At 37.5% G+C, this 16315-nt stretch overlaps 1 non-coding gene across 1 annotated transcript; it reads right to left on the reverse strand.

Moving 5' to 3' along the window:
- Positions 1–4225: 4225 nt before the first annotated feature.
- LOC148545774 (small nucleolar RNA R71) lies at positions 4226–4333 on the reverse strand. The gene has a single exon (XR_015901316.1). It is a non-coding gene; the product is annotated as a small nucleolar RNA R71 (small nucleolar RNA).
- Between the last annotated feature and the right edge of the window lie 11982 nt (positions 4334–16315).

The following is a 16315-nucleotide window of genomic DNA, read 5'->3' on the forward strand; positions in this document are numbered from 1 at the left end:
TAGACCAACACCTAATTAATCATTGTTGATCTAAATCAATCCCCGGTAATGGCGCCAAAAACCTTATTGGCGAAAAACGTATCCGCACACAAACTACCGGCAAGTGTGATGAGCAGATAATTTATACGCTTTTTGGCATTATTTTTACATAGTTTTTAGTATGATTTAGTTAGTTTTTAATAAAATTTTATTATTTAAAAATTACATTTCTGGACTTTACTATGAGTTTGTCTATTTTTCTGTGATTTCAGATAATTTCTGGCTGAAATTGAGGGACTTCAGCAAAAATCTGATTCAGAGGCTGAAGAAAGACTGCAGATGCTGTTGGATTCTGACCTCCCTACACTCAAAGTGGATTTTCTGGAGCTATAGAACCCCAATTGGCGCGCTCTCAATTGAGTTGGAAAGTAGACATTCAGGGCTTTCCAGCAATATATAATAGTCCATACTTTGCCTGAGTTTAAACGACGTAAACTGGCGTTTAACGCCAGCTTTCTGCCCTATTCTAGCATTAAACGCCAGAAACAAGTTGCAAAGCAGAGTTAAATGCCAGAAACAAGTTACAAACTGGCGTTTAACTCCATGGAAGACCTCTACATGTGGAAAACTTCAATGCTCAACCCAAGCACACACCAAGTGGGCCCGGAAGTGGATTTCTACATCATTTACTTAATTCTGTAACCCTAGTAACTAGTTTAGTATAAATAGAACTTTTTACTATTGTACTAGGGGTCTTTTTCCCTATCTTTCGAATTCATATGCCATTTGGGGAGGCTGGCCATTCGGCCATGCCTAGACCTTGTTCTTATGTATTTTCAACGGTGGAGTTTCTACACACCATATGTTAAGGTGTGGAGCTCCGCTGTTCCTCGAGTATTAATGCAAAGTACTATTGTTCTTCTATCTAATTCATGATTATTCTTATTCTAAGATATTCATTCACACACAAGAACATGATGAATGTGATGATTATGTGACACTCATCACCATTCTCACCTATGAACACGTGCCTGACAACCACTTCCGTTCTACATGCAAACAAGCTTGAATGTGTATCTCGTGGGTTTCTAATCTAAGATTAAAACCTTCGTGGTATAGGCTAGAATTATTGGCGGCCATTCCTGAGATCCAGAAAGTCTAAACCTTGTCTGTGGTATTCTGAGTAGGATCTGGGAAGGGATGACTGTGACAAGCTTCAAACTCGCGAGTGTTGGGCGTAGTGACAGACGCAAAAGGATCAATGGATCCTATTCCAACATGATCGAGAACTGACAGATGATTAGCCGTGCGGTGACAGTGCATTTGGACCATTTTCACTGAGAGGACGGGATGTAGCCATTGACAACGGTGATGCCCAACATACAGCTTGCCATGGAATGGAGTATGAATGATTGGATGAAAGCAGTAGGAAAGCAGAGGTTCAAAAGGAACAAAAGCAACTCCATATGCTTATCTAAAATTCTCACCAATGAATTACATAAGTATTTCTATCCTATTTTATATTTTAATTATATTTTAATTATCGAATCTCCATAACCATTTGAATCCGCCTGACTGAGATTTACAAGGTGACCATAGCTTGCTTCAAGCCGACAATCTCTGTGGGATCGACCCTTACTCACGTAAGGTTTATTACTTGGATGACCTAGTGCACTTGCTGGTTAGTTGTATCGAAATTGTGAAAAAGAATTTAAGATTGCAAACGTGCGTGCTAAGTTTTTGGCGCCGTTGCCGAGGATTGTTCGAGTTTGGACAACTGACGGTTCATCTTGTTGCTCAGATTAGGTAATTTTACTTTAATTTTAAGCTTTTTTTATTATTTTTTATTTTCGAAAAATTTCAAAAAAAATAATAAATAAATTATTCTATGTTCTTCAAAATTTTTAAGAATGAATTTTAGAGTTTCATGAGATATGTTGAATCCTTGTTGGCTGTTAAGCCATGTCTAATCTTTTGGACCGAGGTTTCAACTATCCTGAGAGGAGCTTCTTTGTCTTTCTCAGCAATTTAGCTGTTGTATGTAATGTTCTGCTGAAGCTTGGCTGGCCATTGGCCATGTCTAGTGTTTTGGACCGGAGCTTTCACTGAAAGCTTGGCTGGCTAGTAAGCCATGTCTAATTCCTAGACCGGAATTTTAGACTAACATTGCATGATTCCTGGAATTCTCATTAGAAATTTTGAAATCCTTATTTTTCTTTTTCCAATTAATTTTCGAAAAATATAAAAAAAATTTATAGAATCATAAAACCAAAAATAATTTGATGTTTCTTGTTTGAGTCTTGTGTCAATTTTTAAGTTTGGTGTCAATTGCATATTTTTAATTTTCACTAAAAATTTTCGAAAGCTCATGCATAATGTTCTTCATGATCTTCAAGTTGTTCTTGATGATTTTCTTTGTTTGATTTTTGCATTTTCTTGTTTTGTGTCTTTTCTTGTTTTTCATATGCATTTTCAATTTGTTAGTGTCTAAACATTAAAAATTTTTAAGTTTGGTGTCTTGCATGTGTGCCTTTTCTAAAAAAATTGTCAAAAATAAGTTCTTGGTGTTCATCTTGACATTCAAAGTGTTCTTGATGTTCATCTTAACATTCAAAGTGTTCTTGCATGCATTAGTTGTTTTGATTCATGATTTTCATGTTTTATTTCATTTTTACTGTTTAATAAAAAGAAAAAAGAGAAAAACAACAAAATGACAACTTTTTTCTCTCTCTTCATAAAAATTCAAAAATAAAAAAAATATATTTCCCTTATTCTTCTCATAAATTTCGAATATTTGGGTTGACTTATTCAAACAAATTTTAAAATTTAGTTGTTTCTTATGAGTCAAGTCAAATTTTCAATTTAAAAATTCTATCTTTTTTAAATCTTTTTCAAAAATCAAATCTTTTTCATTTTTTTTCATATTTTCGAAAGTTTCAAATTGAATTTAAAAAGAAATCTCTTTTTTTATTTTGTTTCATAATTTCAAAATCTTTACTAACAATTAATGTGATTGATTCAAAAATTTTAAAGATTGTTACTTGCTTATTAAGAAAGGTTCAATCTTTAAATTTTAAAATCATATCTTTTTGTTTCTTGTTAGCCAAGTAATCAACTTTAATTTACAAAATCAAATCTTTTTAATTTCCTTTTCAAATCTTTTTCAATTTAAATTTTCAATCATATCTTTCAATCATATCTTTTTCAAAACTTAATTTCAAAATCTTTTCTAACTTCTTATCTTTTCAAATTTGATTTTCAAAATTTTTTTTCAATTAACTACTTAAGTTTTTGATTAATTTGTTTTAAAATTCCTATCTTTTTCAAAACCATCTAACTACTTTTTTCTCACCAATTTTCAAAAACCCCTCCCCTCTTTTTCTAAATTTCTTTTTAATTAACTATTTGTTTTAAATTTTAATTTGATTTAATTTTATTTTTCTTTTTAAATTTTGAATTATAAATAATAGTCAAAATAAAAATAAAAATATTTTTATTTCATTTTATTTAATTTTCGAGTTCTTCCCCCTCTCATCTCTTTCTATTTATTTATTTATCTACTAACACTTCTCTTCTACTCATAATTCGAACCCCCTCTTCTCCCCTGTGTTCGAATTTTTTCTCTTCTCTTCTACTCACAAAAGGGAATCTCTATACTGTGACATAGAGGATTTCATATTTTCTTTTCTGTTCTTTTCTTTTTCATATGAGCAGGAACAAGGATAAGAACATTCTTGTTGAAGCTGACCCTGAACCTGAAAGGACTCTGAAGATGAAGCTAAGGGAAGCTAAGGCACAACCCTCTGGAGAGGATCTGACAGAAATTTTCAAAAAAGAAGGAGACATGGCCGAAAATCATAACAATGGTGGAGATGCAAGGAAGATTCTTGGTGACTTTATTGCACCATCTTCTAACTTCTATGGAAGAAGCATCTCACTTCCTGCGATTGGAGCAAACAATTTTGAGCTTAAGCCTCAATTAGTTTCTCTAATGCAGCAGAATTGCAAGTTTCATGGACTTCCAAAGGAAGATCCTCATCAGTTTTTAGCTGAATTCTTGCAAATCTGTGACACTGTCAAGACCAATGGAGTTGATCTCGAGGTCTACAGGCTTATGCTTTTCCCTTTTGTTGTAAGAGACAGAGCTAGAACATAGTTAGATTCACAACCTAAGGATAGCCTAAACTCCTGGGATAAGCTGGTCAGTGCTTTCCTGGCCAAATTCTTTCCTCCTCAAAAGATGAGCAAGCTTAGAGTGGAAATCCAATCCTTTAGACAGAAGGAAGGAGAATCCCTCTATGAAGCTTGGGAAAGATATAAGCAACTGATCAAAAGGTGTCCTACTGACATGCTTCCAGAATGGAGCATCATAAGTATATTCTATGATGGTCTGTCTGAGTTGTCAAAAATGTCATTGGACCATTCTGCAGGAGGATCTCTTTACGTGAAAACCCCTGCAGAAGCTCAGGAACTCATTGAAATGGTTGTAAATAACCAGTTCATGTACACCTCTGAGAGGAATCTTGTGAACAGTGGGACGCCTCAGAAGAAGGGAGTTCTTGAAATTGATACTCTGAATGCCATATTGGCTCAGAACAAAATATTGACTCAGCAAGTCAATATGATTTCTCAGAGTCTGAATGGATTGCAAGCTGCATCCAACAGTACTAAAGAAGCATCTTCTGAAGAAGAAGCTTATGATCCTGAGAACCCTGCAATAGCAGAGGTGAATTACATGGGGAACCCTATGGAAACACCTATAATCCTTCATGGAGAAATCATCCAAATTTCTCATGGAAGGACCAACAGAAGCCTTAACAAGGCTTCAATAATAATGGTGGAAGAAATAGGTTTAGCAAAAGCAAGCCTTTTCCATCATCTTCTCAGCAACAGACAGAGAATTCTGAACAGAGCCATTCTGGCCTGGCAACCATAGTCTCTGATCTATCCAAGACCACACTAAGTTTCATGAATGAAACAAGGTCCTCCATTAGAAATTTGGAGGCAAAGGTGGGTCAGGTGAGTAAGAAGATTACTGAAACTCCTCCAGTATTCTCCCAAGCAATACAGAAGAAAATCCCAAGAGAGAGTGCAAGGCTATAACCTTGGTGTGGTTGAATGCCCAGAGGAGAAGGAGGACGTGAATCCCAGTAAAGAGGACCTCTTGGGACGTCCTCTGAATAGAAAGGAATTCCCATTTGAGGAACCAAAGGAATCTGAGGCTCATACAGAGACCATAGAGATTCTATTGAACTTCCTTCTGCCATTTATGAGCTCTTATGAATATTCTTCCTCTGAAGAGGATGAAGATGTCACTGAAGAGCAAGTTGCTAAGTATCTAGGAGCAATCATGAAGTTGAATGCCAATTTATTTGGTAATGAGACTTGGGAGGATGAACCCCCCCTTGTTCACCAATGAACTGAGTACATTAATGAGGCAAACTTTACCTCAGAAGAAACTGGACCCAAAAAGTTCTTCATACCTTGTACCATAGGCACCATGACCTTTGAGAAAGCTCTATGTGACCTTGGGTCAGGGATAAACCTCATGCCACTCTCTGTAATAGAGATACTGGGAATATTTGAGGTACAAGCTGCAAGAATCTCATTAGAGATGGTAGACAAATCAATAAAAAAGGCTTATGGACTAGTAGAGGACGTGCTAGTGAAGGTTGAAGGCCTTTACATCCCTGCTGATTTCATAATCCTAGACACTGGAAAGGATGAGGATGAATCCATCATCCTTGGCAGACCCTTCCTAGCCACAGCAAAAACTGTGATTGATGTAGACAGAGGAGGGTTGGTCCTTCAGTTGAATGAGGACTACCTTGTATTTAAGACTCAAGGTTCTCCTTCTGTAACCATGGAGAGGAAGCATGAGAAGCTTCTCTCAATACAGAGTCAAACAAAACCCCCCACATTCAAACTCTAAGTTTGGTGCTGGGAGGCCACAACCAAACTCTAAGTTTGGTGTTGAGAGGCCACAACCAAACTCTAAGTTTGGTGTTAAGAGGCCCCAACCTTGCTCTGATTATCTGTGAAGCTCCATGAGAGCTCACTGTCAAGCTATTGACATTAAAGAAGCGCTTGTTGGGAGGCAACCCAATGTTATTTAATTATATCTATTTATTTTCCATTGCTAATTTATGTTTCCTTTAGGTTGATGATAATGTGAAGTCACAAAAACTATTGAAAAATCAAAAACAGAATGAAAAATAACATTAAAAATAGCTCACCCTGGAGGAAGAGCTTACTGGCGTTTAAACGCTAGTAAGAAGCATCAAACTGGCGTTTAACGCTAGAAAGAAGCATCAAGCTGGTGTTAAATGCCAGAAACAAGCACCAGACTGGCGTTTAACGCCAGAACAGAGCATGGAATTGGCGTTTAACAACAAGAATGGGAGAAAAGCTGGCGTTAAACGCCAGAAACAAGCAGCAAGCTAGCATTTAACGCCAGACATGCATTCTAAGGGCGATTTGCACGCCTAAATGGAGCAGGGATGCTAAGTCCTTGACCCCTCTGGATATGTGGACCCCACAGGATTCCCACGTACCCCACCTCTTCTTCTCTCCTCTTCACACCTTTTCATAAGACTCTTCTCCAAATATCCTTCACCAATCACCTCCATACCTCTTCCCCATAAACCCCTCCTACCTCCCAAATTCAAATTCTTTTCCCTCCCAAACCCAACCCTAATGGCCGAAACCTACCCTTCCCCCCACCCCTATATAAACCCCTTAACACTACTCCACTTTCACACATTACATCAACCACTTCTCTCCCTTGGCCGAATACACATTCTCCCTCAATCTCCTCCATTTTCTTCTTCTTCTACTACTTTCTTTCTTCTTTTGCTTGGGGAAGAGCAAACCTTTTAAGTTTGGTGTGGTAAAAGCATTGCTTTTTGTTTTTTCGTAACCATTAATTACACCTAAGGCCAGAGAAACCTCAAGAAAGAGGAAAGGGAAGGTAATTGCTTCCACCTCTGAGTCATGGGAGATGGAGAGATTCATCTCAAAGGTCCATCAAGACCACTTCTATGAAGTTGTGGCCAAGAAAAAGGTGATCTCTGAGGTTCCTTTTAAGCTCAAAAAGAGTGAGTATCCAGAGATCCGAAAAGAGATTAGAAGAAGAGGATGGGAAGTACTCTCCAATCCTATTCAACAAGTCAGAATCTTAATGGTTCAAGAGTTTTATACAAACGCATGGATCACTAGGGACCATGATCAAAATATGAACCCGAATCCAAAGAATTGGCTTACAATGGTTCGGGGGAAATACTTAGATTTCAGTCCGGAAAATGTAAGGTTGGTGTTCAACTTGCCAATGATGCAAGAAAACGCACGCCCCTACACTAGAAGGTCAACTTTGATCAAAGGTTGGACCAAGTCCTCATGGATATATGTGTGGAAGGAGCTCAATGAAAAGTTGACTCAAGAGGCAAATCGGTTCAATTGAGAAGACCGAACCTTAAGCCTGTAGCTAGAGGATGGTTGGAGTTCATCCAACGCTCTATCATTCCTACTAGCAACCAATCCGAAGTAACTGTGGATCGGGCCATCATGATCCATAGTATCATGATTGGGGAGGAAGTGGAAGTTCATGAGATTATACCTCAAGAACTCTACAAAGTGGATGACAAGTCCTCCACTTTGGCAAGGTTAGCCTTTCCTCACCTTATTTGCCACCGCTACAATTCGGATGGGATTGACATAGAGGGAGATATCCTCATTGATGAGGACAAGCCCATCACTAAGAGAAGGATGGAGCAAACAAGAGATCATGGACCTCAACAAGAGCATGAGGAAATTCCTCACCATGAAATCCCTGAGATACCTCAAAGGATGCACTTTCCTCCACAGAACTATTGGGAGAAAATCAACACCTCCCTAGGAGAATTAAGTTCCAACATGGGACAACGAAGGATGGAACACCAAGAGCACTCCATCATTCTCCGTGAGATTAGAGAAGATCAAAGAGCTATGAGGGAGGAGCAACAAAGACAAGGAAGAGACATAGAGGAGCTCAAGAACACCATTGGTTCTTCAAAGAGGAAGAAGACGCCACCCTCACTAAGGTGGACCCATTCCTTAATCTCCTTGTTCTTATTTTTCTATTTTTTGTTTAATATGCTCTATGTTTATTTATGTTTATATCTTTATTACATGATCACTGGTGTCTAAGTGTCTATGTCTTAAAGCTTTGAATGTCCTATGAATCCATCACCTCTCTTAAATGAAAAATGTTTTAATTACAAAAGAACAAGAAGTACATGAATTTTGAATTCATCCTTGAAATTAGTTTAATTATTTTTGATGTGGTGACAAAACTTTTTGTTTTCTGAATGAATGCTTGAATAGTGCATATGTCTTTTGAATTTGTTGTTTATGAATGTTAAAATTGTTGGCTCTTGAAGAATAATGAAAAAGGAGAAATGTTATTTGATAATCTGAAAAATCATATAATTGATTCTTGAAGCAAGAAAAAGTAGTGAATAACAAGGCTTACGAAAAAAAATGGCGAAAATAAAAGAAAAAAAGAGAGAGAAAGAAAAAAGAAAAGCAAGCAGAAAAAGCCAATTGCCCTTAAAACCAAAAGGCAAGGGTAATGAAAAGGATCCAAGGCTTTGAGCATCAGTGGATAGGAGGGCCAAAAAGGAATAAAATCCTGGCCTAAGCGGCTAAACCAAGTTGTCCCTAACCATGTGCTTGTGGCGTGAAGGTGCCAAGCCAAAAACTTGAGACTGAGCGGTTAAAGTCGAGGTCTAAAGCAAAAAAAAAGTGCGCTTAAGAACCCTGGACACCTCTAATTGGGGACTCTAGCAAAGCTAAGTCACAATCTGAAAAGGTTCACCCAGTTATGTGTCTGTGGCATTTATGTATCCGGTGGTAATACTGAAAAACAAAGTGCTTAGGGCCACGGCCAAGACTCATAAAGTAGCTGTGTTCAAGAATCAACATACTGAACTAGGAGAATCAATAACACTATCTGAATTCTGAGTTCCAATAGATGCCAATCATTCTGAACTTCAAGGGATAAAGTGAGATGCCAAAACTGTTCAGAGGCAAAAAGCTACTAGTCCCACTCATTTAATTGGAGCTAAGTTTCATTGATATTTTGGAGTTTATAGTATATTCTCTTCTTTTTATCCTATTTGATTTTTAGTTGCTTGGGGACAAGCAACAATTTAAGTTTGGTGTTGTTATGAGCGGATAATTTATACGCTTTTTGGCATTTTTTTTACATAGTTTTTAGTATGATTTAGTTAGTTTTTAATAAAATTTTATTATTTAAAAATCATATTTCTGGACTTTACTATTACTTTGTGTGTTTTTCTATGATTTCAGGTAATTTCTGGCTGAAATTGAGGGACTTGAGCAAAAATCTGATTCAGAGGCTGAAGAAGGACTGCAGATGCTGTTGGATTTTGACCTCCCTGCACTAAAAGTGGATTTTCTGGAGTTACAAAAACCCAATTGGCGCTCTCTCAATTGCGTTGGAAAGTACACATCCAGGGCTTTCCAGAAATATATAATAGTCCATACTTTGCCCGAGTTTAGATGACACAAACTGACGTTTAACGCCAGCTTTCTGCCCTATTCTGGCGTTAAACGCCAGAAACAAGTTGCAAAGCAGAGTTAAACGCCAGAAACAAGTTACAAATTGGCGTTTAACTCCAAGGAAGACCTCCACATGTGAAAGCTTCAATGCTCAACCTAAGCACACACCAAGTGGGCCCGAAAGTGGATTTCTGCATCATTTACTTAATTCTGTAACCCTAGTAACTAGTTTAGTATAAATAGAACTTTTTTACTATTGTACTCGGGGTCTTTTTCCCTATCTTTCGAATTCATATGCCATTTGGGGAGGCTGGCCATTCGGCCATGCCTAGACCTTGTTCTTATGTATTTTCAACGGTGGAGTTTCTACACACCATAGATTAAGGTGTGGAGCTCTGCTGTTCCTCGAGTTTTAATGCAAAGTACTATTGTTCTTCTACCCAATTCATGATTATTCTTATTCTAAGATATTCATTTACACACAAGAACATTATGAATATGATGATTATGTGACACTCATCACCATTCTCACCTATGAACACGTGCCTGACAACCACTTCTGTTCTACACGCAAACAAGCTTGAATGTGTATCTCGTGGGTTTCTAATGTAAGATTAAAACCTTCGTGGTATAGGCTAGAATTATTGGCAGTCATTCCTGAGATCCGAAAAGTCTAAACCTTGTCTGTGGTATTCCGAGTAGGATCTGAGAAGGGATGACTGTGACAAGCTTCAAACTCGCGAGTGTTGGGCGAGTGACAGACGCAAAAGGATCAATGGATCCTATTCCAACATGATCAAGAACTGACAGATGATTAGCCGTGCGGTGACAGTGCATTTGGACCATTTTCACTGAGAGGACGGGATGTAGCTATTGACAACGGTGATGCCCAACATACAGCTTGCCATGGAAAGGAGTATGAATGATTGGATGAAAGCAGTAGGAAAGCAGAGGTTCAGAAGGAACAAAAGCAACTCCATATGCTTATCTGAAATTCTCACCAATGAATTACATAAGTATTTCTATCCTATTTTATATTTTAATTATATTTTAATTATCAAATCTCCATAACCATTTGAATCTGCCTGACTGAGATTTACAAGGTGACCATAGCTTGCTTCAAGCCGACAATCTCCGTGGGATCGACCCTTACTCACGTAAGGTTTATTACTTAGACGACCCAGTGCACTTGCTAGTTAGTTGTATCGAAATTGTGAAAAAGAATTTAAGATTGCAAATGTGCGTGCTAAGTTTTTGGTGCCGTTGATGGGGAATGAACAATCACGATTTCGTGCACCAAAGTGTACCGGTTCGCATCAAGTAGTAAAACTCACCAAAGTGAGGTCAATCCCACAGGGATTGATGGATCAAGCAACTTTAGTTGGGTAATGAGTCTAGTTAAGCTAATATTTAAAAGAGTTTGGTGAAATTAAATGAGCAGAATATAAATTGCAAGAAAATAAATGCTAGAAGTAAAAGGACATAAATTTAAATGGCAAAATGTAAAGGACAGAAGAAATAAATGCATAAAAGTAAATAGCAAGAATCTTAAATTACAAGAAATGTAAATAAGCTAAATCTTAGATTGCAAGAAATTAAAAGGGCAGAAAATTTAAAAGGGCAATGAAATGTAAACTTGCATGAATTGTAAATTGCATGAAATGTAAATGGGAATTGGGTGCCGGGAAAACTAAAGGAAGCAGTAAACAATTAAAGTAAATTCAGGGCAATTTGAATTGAAGAAAATCAAAGAGAAAGATTCATTAGGGATTGGAGATATCATAATCCATCATGAATCAAATGAGTCTCAACTCCTTTCTCAATCATATGAATAGATCTATAGTAGATTGAAATTGATTGGATCCCAATTCCTTGGCAATCGAATCTCTCTAATCACAATCAATCTTGCCAATTCCTTGATCTAATTGTCATGAGAAGAGTTAGAGCACTTTCTCTTATCCATAAGCCACACTAATCTTCAAGACCTCAATTCCTTGAGAATGGTGTTAGTCAAGAGAATAGTGAAGGATAGAGCTCCAATTCTAATGCAAGTGATTCCCCTTTCGAGGCTCACACAAGGATTCATCAACTCAAACCCCCTTCCGAAGAGAGTGAATTGCAATCAAAATAGAAGTTATCCTATAGCTACTCAAGCGGATTGAGAAGAAGAAGAATTTTATTGATTCATTATGATTACAATAGAGCTCGTCCCCCTAATAAAGTGAGGGTTTAGTTCATCATTGCTCAATCAAAATAGAAAAGGAAAACAAAATACGTAAACTAAATGAAAAGTACCAAGAAAATGATTTCAGGGTTTCCCAATTAGGGACCCTGCTTCCCAGCCTTCTTTCTAGCTAAATTCTATGCAATTTATACACTTTTTTCATTCAGTCCTGAAGTCTTTGGATGTGGGCTTTAGACTTTGTTGAAGCTAGTTGAGAGTGGCTTTTAGTGACATTGATGGGGACGTTTGCATACTAACGTTCATTCTCTGCATGGGTGCCATTTTGTATTGAAGTTGGTGGGAACTTTGGTCACCAACGTTTGTGTGCAAACTGTGGCCCAAACGTTGCGTGCAAAATTCTTCTAGACATTGCCACTAACTTTTGACCCAACATTGGTGCACCAACGTTCGTCTACCCACGCTTGTGCATCGCCCACGCGTACACGTCAAAACAGCTTTCTGTGCGTGTGTGTCGCTCATGCGTGTGCGAGACTAGCTAAAATTCATGTTCACGTGTACGCGTCATCGACGCGAACGCGTCACAGCAAAAGTTTTCAACTCCAAAAAATTAAATTTATCGAGAACACTGGGGGTAACGTTGGTTCACCAACGTTCCCTCTAACGTTGGCACCATATTTTCGCAACGTTGCCAACAACATTAGTGAGCCAAATGGCCACCAACGTTGTACCTTAAGACTGGAATGTTTACCTAGTAATGTTTATGGCAACGTTGGTGAGCCAACTTTGGCCACCAACGTTGCTTCCTCCTTCATCAACGTTTGAGGCAACGTTGGTGAGCCAGCTTTGGCTCCAATGTTGCTTCCTCTTTCTCTTTACCAACGTTTGAGGCAACGTTGGTGTGCCAGCTTTGGCTTTAACGTTGCCTACTCCTTCTCTTAGCAATGTTTCGGGCAACATTGGTGAGCCAGCTTTGGCTCCAACGTTGCCTTCTCTGCTTCTTCCTTGCCATTCCTCTTCTTCTTTTCACCTATCATCAACCAAACAAATGCATCAAAGCCTTTCTATAATCACAAGATTTTGCATCATTCATAGCATCAAGTAAATTCTTGCATAATGATAAATCCCAATTTTGTGGTTTATCTTGTGCTTAATTTAGGGGATTTTATCACTTTTTTCCACATTTATTCAATAAAATAGCATGGTTTTGTAATTCTCCCTAATTTTGTGCTTAAGAGTGAAAACATGCTTTTTAGGCCTTAAAATAGCTAATTTTGATTCACCTTAATTCCATTCGATTCCTTGATATGTTTGTTGAGTGATTTCAGATTCATAAGGCAGGTATTGGATGGAAGATGTGAAGAGAAAAGCATGCAAAGTGGAGAATGCATGAAGAAATGAGCATTTGGAGAATTAAGGGCCACGCATACGTATCATCCACGCGTATGCGTGAGAAGAGATTTGCAAGCCACACGCACGCGTCGCCCATGCACACGCGTGACGTCAAGCACGTGACCCACTTACAGTGAATTCGCTGGGGGCAATTTCTAAGCTTTCCAGGCCCAAATCCAACTCATTTCTGATGCTATTTCATGCAGAATTGAGGATTGAGCAAAGGGGGAGCAATTAGTTGTAGGATAGCATTATGTAGGTTAGTTTTCTAGAGAGAGAAGCTCCCTCTTCTCTCTGGAATTAGGGTTCTTAGGGTATTTTGCATCTTAGATCTAGGTTTCAATTCTTGTTTTCATCTTGTTTCTTCTACATTTTCATGTCCTAGTAGTGTGATTCTCTTAGTTTGTAGTGTTAATTTCCTTTTATTGCTTCTTTTATGTTTATGAACACTCTTGTTGGATTTGGCTTTTCTTTAATGCAATTGATGTTTCTCTTATGTTCTTATGGTTATTTGCTTTGTTTATTATTGATTCCTTGCATTGGTAGTTGGTAGATTTATTATTCTTGCACTTTTACCATGCTTTCCTTTTATGCCTTCCAAGTGTTTGACAAAATGCTTGGTTGGATGTTAGAGTAGCTTTTTGAGCATTCTTCGCTTGGAAACAGGAATTAGGCAATCTTGAGTCATGAATACCCAACTCATGTTGGCGATCTAGAGTTGTTAGTCTTATTTGATGTTCTCTCATGGAAGTTAATATTGTACTCTCTTCCTAGTTTGAGTTGACTAAATAAGATAAGCTATTGTCAATTATTGTTATGATTAATGACTAAGATAGAAAACCTAGATTCTCAATCCTTGCCATGAATGTCTCTCTTTATTAATTGCTTTCTTTAATTGTTTTCTTTACTTTTTCTTGCCATTTATTTTCTTGTCCTTTTATCAAATCAAACCCCCCCCCTTGTGCCTTCATAGCCAATAATTGACCACTTCATTGCAATTCCTTGTGAGACGACCCCAGGTTTAAATACTTCGGTTAATTCTTATTGGGGTTTGTACTTGTGACAACCAACATATTTAAATTTGATGTGAGAGTTGTTTGTCGGTTTAGAGCTATACTCACAACGAAGCAATCCTTTTTTATAAGAGAAATTCTAGACCGACAAGAATTCATCTATCACATAAATCTCATGAAAATGAACATAGTTAACCATGTTTAATTGAATCAAGATATGCATGAAATTCTCATCTAAATACTTACTTATTGCTCAAGAAAGTGCATGAAACCTAATGAAAACTAATGAAAAAGGCTTGTGAAACTAGCCTAAAATGTCTAGGTATCAAGGGGCGTGACATAGAAGACATCAAGCGCTCAATTGGATTCCAAAGAGGAAGCAGCAGCCGCTGTCACTAAGGTGGTCACATTCTATACTTCCCTTTTGCCTATGTCATTTATCTGTTTTCCGTGTATTTTATTTTATTGTCTGTTTCTAGTGCATGATCATCTGTATTTTATGTCTTAAAGCTATAAAATATTACATGAATCTCTCACCTTGCTTAAAAGAAAAATTTTATTTGAAAAAGAAAAGTAAAATGCATGAATTTCGAGTTATATATTAAGAATAGTTCAATTATTTGATATGGTGGCATTGCTTTTATTCTCTGAATGCATGAATGAACAGTGCATATTTGATGTTGGAGTAAAGAATATTGGCTCTTTAAAGAATGATGATTAAAGTGAAGTATTATTGGTGATCTGAAAAATCCAAAAATTGATTCTTGAAGCAAGAAAAAGCAGCAAAAAGAAAGAAAAAGAAAAAAAAATATATGTATATGTGAAAAAAAGCAAGCAGAAATAGAAAGAAAAAGCCAATTGCTCTTTAAACCAAAAGGCAAGAGCAAAAAGCCAATAGCTCTTTAAACCAAAAGGCAAGAGCAAGGATCCAAAACTTTGAGCATCAATGGTTAGGAGGGCCTAAAAGAAGAAAAATCTTGGCCTAAACAGTGCAAATGAGCTGCTTCCCTAACTCTATGCTTGTAGTGCAAAGGTGTCAAGTGAAAAGCTTAAGACTGAGTAGTTAAAGTCGTGATCTAAAGCAAAAGAGTGTGCTTAAGAACTTTGGACACCACTGGCTGGGGATTCTAGCAAAGCTAAATCACAATCCTAAGGGGTTCACCTGGTTAAATGTCTGTGGCATTTTTGTATCCGGTGGTAATACTGGAAAATAAAGCGCTCAGGGTCTCGGCCAAGACTCAAAAGAAGCTGTGTTCAAGAATAAAAAAGAACTAAACTAGGAGAATCAATAACATCATTTGGATTCTGAGTTCCTAAAGATGGCAAACATTCTGAGCTTCAGAGGAAAGTGAGATGCCAAAACTATTCAGAAGCAAAAAGCTACTAGTCCCGCTCATCTAATTGAAATTGAGCTTCATTGAAAACTCTGAGATTTATTGTATCCTTCTCTTCTTTTTAATCCTACTTGCTTTTGGTTTCTTGGGAACAAGCAATAGTTTAAGTTTGGTGTTCTGATGAGCGGATATTTTATACGCTTTTTGGCATCATTTTCATATAGTTTTTTTATGTTTTGTTTAAGTTTTATTATGTTTTCATAGGTTTTAGTGTAAAATTCATATTTTTGGATTCTACTTTGAGTTTATGTGTTTTATGGTGATTTCAGGTATTTTCTGGCAGAAATTGAGGTGCTTGAGTAAAAGAATAATTCAGAGACAGAGAAAGGACTGCAGATGCTGTCAGGAACTGACCTCCGTGAACTCGAAGGCACTTTTCTGGAGCTACAAAAATCCAAATGGCGCAATCTCAATGGTTTTGGAAAACTAACATCCAGAGCTTTCCAGAAATATATAATAGTCTATACCTTACTTTAGAAATAAAGGCCCAAAACTGGCCTTCAACGCCAGCCACCAGCTCCATTCCTGGCGTCCAACACCCATAGGGGAGGAGCTGGCATCCAACGCCGAAAAAGGAGTCCCAAGTCAGCGTTCAATGTTCCTAAGGGATGCTAGAACATAGGGAGACCCTTAACTCAGCCCAAACACTCACCAAGTGGACTCAAAAAGTGGATTTTCGCACTACAAGACTAGTTTATCTTATTTCTGTAATCCTTTGTTATTAGATTAGTATGTATAGGAGAAGATCACCCATGTTTAGGATCTTCTTCTTCCCCCACTTTATTTTCGAATAG

The sequence above is a fragment of the Arachis ipaensis genome, chromosome B9 (genome assembly GCF_059453495.1).
Source record: "Arachis ipaensis isolate K30076 ecotype BB chromosome B9, ASM5945349v1, whole genome shotgun sequence".
In the NCBI taxonomy this organism is placed as follows: Eukaryota; Viridiplantae; Streptophyta; class Magnoliopsida; order Fabales; family Fabaceae; genus Arachis; species Arachis ipaensis.